The sequence below is a fragment of the Rattus norvegicus genome, chromosome 1 (genome assembly GCF_036323735.1).
Source record: "Rattus norvegicus strain BN/NHsdMcwi chromosome 1, GRCr8, whole genome shotgun sequence".
NCBI lineage: Eukaryota > Metazoa > Chordata > Mammalia > Rodentia > Muridae > Rattus > Rattus norvegicus.
Window position 1 is genome coordinate 265,558,784 of NC_086019.1, and position 7,238 is coordinate 265,566,021.

A 7,238-nucleotide genomic window follows, 5' to 3' on the forward strand; every position below is an offset into this window, starting at 1 on the left:
AAACCATCCAAGTTTGTTACCAGAGACCGTATCAGACAACTCACAACTGCCTGTAACTTCAGCTCCAGAGGAACCTGGATTTAAATCCCAGCGCCCCTGAAAAAGCCAGGCACAGGTGCGTGTCTGTCAGCCCAGCACTGGGGACAGGGACAGAGAGGTGCTGGTGTTCACTGGACAGCCGGACTAGTTGAGTGCTGCGCTCCAAGTTCAGTTAGAGACTCTGTCTCGGGGAAAAAAAAATAAGAGAGAAAGTGATAAAGAAAGGCTGGGGATTTAGCTCAGTGGTAGAGTGCTTACCTAGGAAGCGCAAGGCCCTGGGTTTGGTCCCCAGCTCCGAAAAAAAGAACCAAAAAAAAAAAAAAAAAAAAAAAGGCAACTGACATTACTCCACACGTGAACATGCACATACATGCTCACACATGCACATACATGTTCACACATACAGGACACATCCTTATACACACACACACATACACACACAAAGTGATTTTAAAATATAATGAATTAAAAGAAGAAAGAGAACACACACACAAAAAATCTGTTCCCAGGAAATAACTCTGTGCTGAGAATATCCTTGGCAAGGAAAATTTGGAAAAATCCGTGATCAATGACTAGTGAAGAGCGTGATGAGACATACTCTTCAATTTCGGTGTTATGAAACCTCTTACCCTTTCCTAAACTGAGAAAAAAAAAATGTGTGTGTTTATCCCGGGCAAACAAAACTGAACACACAGGACCTGGGGCGTGACCTGAAGGCGGGAAAGCCAAGCCTGTGGTGGCCTGGCTTCACGGTGGCAGTACAAAGAGTCTCTGTCAGCTGACAGTGACCAAGCGGAAAAACCTCCCCACTGCCAAAATAGCCACTGAACGTTTGATAAGAAGGCGACGATTTAGTGGTGGGTACAAGTCAGAGACCTGTCGAAGTAAGAAGGGATTTAAAAAAGAAAACCAAAACTTAAAGAAAATGTAGTATATAGCCAAAACAAACAAGAAACCAGTCTCCAGTGTCCCTGTGTATCTAGCCCTGGCCCATCAACAACAGCTACTTCTAAATTCATGGTAGTTTCGGAACTAATCCTCCAGCTGTCCTGACACTATTCCTTACTGTCCTCTTTGCTTCTGTGACATCGACCACCCCTACCTCCCCATCGACGGCTTGGGAGGTGTCTGTGCTGTCTTCTTCCTCATCTTTCCAGTACAGTGCTGTTCACCGACTAAGGACCTTTTGTGTGTCTATGGTCCACGCATCTGTCTGTAACCAGAATCTTCACTTTGGAACAGCACCGGCATCATAACCGGTCACATCCGGACCAAGCTTGATGGCCCCCTCCACCTTAGCCCTCCCGTTGCACAGAGAAGACCCACAGAGTTTGCACAGGCAAATTAGCTGGCCTTGAAAGCGTCAGCCTTCATTCATTTCCTCTTTTGGGAATCAAACAGTTACTGAATGTCGATCGGCTGTGCCAGGTAGACCGTGGGACGAAACAGGAAACAGGGTCAAACTGTCCTTGCCCACTAGTAGCTGGGGTCCTGGACACCGACTGACTCTGGCCAATCCTGCAAAGTCTTTGAGTTGTGTTTTGGGCCAGCCTCCTTCTTACCAACTCTACTGTTGCTTTCTACTGCAGACTTCCGTGGTCTGGTGCCTTGTTACCTCAACAGCGTCTGCATCAACTTGTTCACAAGTCTGCTTGAAATTTTATCACACCCTCACTGCTTAACATACTCCAGTAGCTCCTCACTTCCTCATTAAATGGCTCGAAGGAAGGGCTGGCCCAAGGCCTATTGAAAACCTGGGGAGACAGGCTGGGGAGATGGGCTGGGGAGATGGGCTGGAGAGATGGCTCAGTGGTTAAGAGCACGGACTGCTCTTCCAGAGGTCCTGAGTTCAAATCCCAACAACCACATGGTGGCTCACAATCATCTGTGATGGGATTTGATGCCCTTTTCTGGTGTGTCTGACATGTCTGACAACAGCTACAGTGTATACATAAAGTAAAAAATAGATCTTAAAAAAGAAAGAAAGAAAGAGAGAAAGAAAGAAACCAACCCCGGGGAGGAAGCTGCTAACATGGTCTTCAAATATCCATTCATCATAATGAATCAATGAACATTCATTCTGCTTTCAAGACTGGAATATTTATTTAGATCACACACGTGAAAACATCCTGTGTATTTTATACATTTTTTTAAAAAAAAAGTTTTATACATTTTAAAAAGATTTATTTTATTCATATGAGGACACTGTAGCTGTCTTCAGACACACCAGAAGAGGGTATCAAGATCTCGTTACAGATGGTTGTGAGCCACTGTGTGGTTGCTGAGATTTGAACTCAGGACCTCTGGACGAGCAGTCAGTGCTCTAACCACTGAGCAATCTCTCCAGCCCCATGTGTCTTTTTATACACAGAGTCCACACTTCCTGAAATGATATTTTTGCTCTGCCTAACAACATGTCACGTAGCCTCTTGATTTTCATACTGAGGATATGCTTTCTGTCTCATTAAGTAATCTAACACATTTGAATGACACCATATTTACCTTGAAGCACGATATTTTTCAAAGTCACATGTACACAGGCTAAAAATCAAATATTATCAAGGGGCCATATGATAAAAACCAGTATGATCCTGCCTATCCCCACTCCATACCCTGCTCCCAGAAGTAGCTGTTTAAGAACCGTCTCTTCTACTTATCTCTGTGTTCCCAGACGGCACGTGCATGCTCGTTCTTAAGACTAATTTATACTCTGTCTGTTAACTTCACAGTATGATACACTTAATCATTCAACAAATAAACACTGCTCCCCCGCCATGTGCCAGACGCTGTTCCGGGAATTACAAATCTAGCAGTGAACAAGACAGGCAAGGTCATTCGGCTCGGGAAACTTGAACTCCGGAAGACAAGCAATTGGAAAGTAAACCCCTGAATAATATGGGGCGGGGGGGGGGGGGAGACAGTGATTAAAAAACAAACCAACTGACTTTCAACAGAGTAGCAATGAAATGTTCTTCTGAGGATCTGGGGTGACATGAGCTGAGCCCCACGTGCTGACAAGGGTCTGCACTCCCTTGGGTGGAAGGGCGCGCTGTGCACTGGGGTTAGGTCTGGATCTGGGTAACAAAGACCTTACAAGACCGGATTAGCAAATGAACTTTGGGCTTTGCTTCTTACAGTAGCCTTGGGACAACCCATCCAACCCCAAGCTCCTACCTTGTTACACCTAAGCCACAGGTCTGGAATTGCCCAGGGAAGCTTAGCATGGAGTTCCAAACCGTAAGGAGAATGGCAGGGGGGCAGGACACACTTTTTCTGTATGGACGCCAACTCAGAAATGTCTCAACTGTTCTGCTCGTGTCTTTTTGGCCAGACCTTAGTCACACTGACGCACTAAGCTGTAAGAGAAAATTGAAATGCAGTTTCTATTCTGGGCACTGAGCTAAAACGCATGTGAAGAGAGGATAGATGTCAGGGGCCAACTCTTTTTCTATTGAAATAACATTTAAGTAGAAGAAAGAGTAGCGATAAAGTCCTCGATGAAGTTTTAGACAAAACCATTTAAATGAGGGAAATCATTTGGGCTTACTGGTAGTTGCAGCACTTGGGGGAGACTGGAACGCAAGGTCAACGTCAACAAGTGAGCTCAAGGTCAGCCTGGGTTCCTTGAGGCCTTACACACACAGGGGTGCCGGAGAGATGGGAGCAGGCGCAAGGCTCTCACCAAAGGGAAGGTCAAGGAGGCCGCAGGGATATGAGCAGGACATATTTTTATTTGTGTTTGTGCCCACGTTCCTGTACCTGTGCAGAGGCACACTGGTGCCACAGAACGCATGAAGGGATCGGAAGGAAGTCTCATGTGTCCGTTCCCTCCTTCCATTTTTAGACAGGCCGAGTCTCCTCCCCAATGTAGACATCAAGCTAGCTGGCCCCTGAACTTGTGGGGATTCTCCTGCCTTCATCGCCCAATAGGAGTGCTGGGATTGCAGATGTGTGTTATAGCTTCCGGGTTCACGTGAGCTCCACAGAACTGAACTCCGGTCCTCACATTTACGTGGTAAGTGCTCTACCCACTAAGCCATCTCCCCAGCGCAGGGGGCCTTACGTTTATTTCAGTTGCGACTGGAAGCCATGAAAGAACTTTCAACAGGAAACTAATGGGCCCTCTTTCCTATATCTACCTCGTTCTCTGTTCCTTAGCATTAGTAACCCATTCTTATTTTACATCGTTAAACTCCTCGCTGCTTAAGGCATCTGCGCCCGCAGACATTGTTCCTTACAGGACCAAATGCTGGATGACGATTGCCTCACGGGAGTGTCTGTTGGTTTTCACTTGTGTAATTATACAGACAAACACACAGCTACCGTTCATTCCAGCTTTCCCATCATGCCCTTCCACCAAATCAAACACTCCAACCAGTTTGCTTTTTTTTTTTTTTGCCTTTCAAAATTTGGTTGGAGTTCTTCCCCACTGGTTATGACTATCAGCCATCCTTTTGAACCTGTTCATTTCTTTTATAACTTTACTATCGCACTAATGAATAAAGAATCTTAGGACAGAATGGAGAAAGCTTAGCACAATCTCTCCAGCATTGTAGCAAATCCCATTAGCACCTTTGCTGAAGAAATCTTTGAAAGTAACTTTGACCTTTGCAGTATGTATTGAAAATGCACCTCCTGTTTGACATTTTTGAATAAGCAACAGAAACGATGAAAATTACTTTTAATACATCTTTGTCAAGCTTCATTTTCAAAGACCTGTGATTCCCCAGCAGAAGGAGACCAGGAGGTGACTGATTTAATAAGACTCTGCTCTCTCGACCACTCTTAGTTCTGACAGTACATCCCCCTCCCCCCCCAGTAGTCTTCTCTCCTGAGGTGCAGTAGGGTTTCCCCTTACTTCGTTGTTTATCCTACTGGCCCTTTAGAAGCTGCCATATGTCTTCCCGTATCTCATATTGCTTGAGTTACCTTAACGGACATTTAACTATTTCCAGGATATATAGGTACTGACTACCTTTTCCTTGAAGGGATTTATTCAAATCCACCTCTGGTTTTGCTTTTCAGAGATAATTGTCGCTCTTCACTGTCTTCTCTCCTGCGAGTGTCCTAAGGGTACTCACTGTTACAAACCATCTCAAAAGCTGCCTTGTTCCCTAGGCTCTCCCTAAAGAATCTGACTTCTGTCAGCAGTGTCTTTACATAACCAGCACGCAGCAAACGTTTCCTAAATGAACTCAGTGATGATGCCAGTTAACTGCCCTTACTCTAGATATTAAATTTTTTCAACTTCTGCTATTATATACTGAGAGTTGAAAAGGCAGTGAGTGCTGTTCAGGGCGTTCCCAGCCTAGGAGCTTCACTGTAGTTGAGGGTATTTAATGTTGTTTACTGGCCCAGGAAGGACAATGTATCCAAATCCACTTGTTTCCTCCACCGGGGATGGGGGTGGGGATAGGAGTGGGGAGGGTGGGGTGGGGAGGGTGGGGGGGTGTTTCAAACAGTGACTACAGAACTGCATTGAACTGCTGATGACTCCGGCTTTTCTTACCTGCTCTTTGTCAAAAACCTGTCAGAAACTTTAATACGTATGAATAAATTTCACGGTCTGGACTGAGAATAGAGTTCCTATGTAAACAGTTTCAAAGCGGTCTCTTAGAACAATGAGCGGTTTCTTTGCTGATCATTCTCAGGACGGGAGAATCTCTGGGTTGTTTAAAACACTGGGACTTTTATTATCTATGTTTGAAAAATGCGACCTTAGCCAGAGATGATGCTATTTAGGGCTAAAGGGGAACTAAACGTGCCATCTGTTTAATTATAAAACTATTGAATTATATGGCTTCCAGATACTATCTTTTATAGCATGTTGCCGTTTGAAGGGATTAAAAACTGGATATTTACTTTTCGAATGTTTATGTCAATATCATAGGCCTTTTCTTTAAAGTGACTTTTCTCATTCCAGTTTGGTCGGTCTTACTACTGTGAATTTTCAAACCGCATTCCAAGTAGTAACTGCACCTCGATTGCAACCTGAGGCAGCAACCATCTTACCTGTACTTCCTTAGGTCACTTCACACCCCCGGAACACCACTGTGTGTCACACTGTCCTGTCAGGACCCACGAGAAGGCTCAGCGGTTAAGGAAAGTTGCCGCTTCTTCAGAGGACCCAGGTTCCATCCATCCTCAGCACCCACGTGGCAGCTCACAATTGTCCATCACTGGAGTTCCAGAAGTTCTTGTGACCTCTACGGACAGCAAGCTACTACAATATGTACATATATGTACCACGAACACTCATATACACAGAAGCAAAATGTCATTAAAATAAATAAAATGTATCCGTTTATTAATTTAAGTTATTCGCATTGGACCAAAATCGTGGGTTTTTCATTGTAAGACATAATTTTCCTAACAAATCAGGACTAAAGTCTAAAACTAACTACTCTGACCATACACCTCATCCATTTATCTGGGCTTTCAATGTACTGATTTCTTCCAGGACAGAGGTACATAAAAGAACGCTCAATTTTAATCATCAGAGGTCTGCAGACAATAACTGCACTTAGACACTACTTCACGCCCACCGATCACACACAGTGAGTACGGCTGAGATGTGAACAAAATGGGGACCCTCATAAGCTGTTGGAGAAAACGCGAAGTGTTGCTGTGTTTTGGAAAAGCTCTCGGCTGTTTCTCAATGTTTAGACAGAGCTACCATATTCTCTATGGCTATGCGAGCATGTACCCATCCAAGAGAAATGAACACACATGTTCAGGCAAAAACTTACGCACAGACGTTCCTAACACCCGTTTCAGGATAGCGGAGGAACGGAAACCACTCAGGAAAGTTGGGATGAACAGCATGTGCAATTTTCAAATAATGAGATTTGATTTGCTCAAATAAAGAGTGAAATTCAGTATGGTTTTAAAAAATCTTGAAAGTGTTCTGCTAAAGAAAGCAGAAAACAAAAGACAACACGTTAGATGTTTATGATAAATGTTCACGATGGATGCCTCTGGCAAAGGGAGGGCAGGAGAGACAACGGGGGTGGGGGGTGGGGGGTGGGGGGGAGGGTCGCTAAATGCCTTCTTTCCCTGAAGAAAACTCATGGTGGTTGGTTGCCAAGTATTAAGCACCACTGATGTGTATACTTCAGATAGGTGACTGGTAAGGTATGTGATATTTCATTTGGATAAAACTGTTGAAACAAAACAGAAATATAGGGCATGCCACTCCT

The 7,238-nt window shown here is 44.4% G+C and overlaps 1 long non-coding RNA gene across 2 annotated transcripts; it reads left to right on the plus strand.

Annotated features, from left to right (window-relative positions):
* The first annotated feature begins 1,184 nt into the window (after positions 1–1,184).
* LOC103691381 (uncharacterized) lies at positions 1,185–6,373 on the plus strand. Of its 2 annotated transcripts, none has more exons than XR_010063308.1 (2): positions 1,185–4,054; positions 5,963–6,373. It is a non-coding gene; the product is annotated as an uncharacterized LOC103691381 (long non-coding RNA). The 2 variants fall into 2 exon arrangements; XR_590741.3 differs by having other exon boundaries at positions 6,066–6,373.
* The last annotated feature ends 865 nt before the right edge of the window (positions 6,374–7,238 follow it).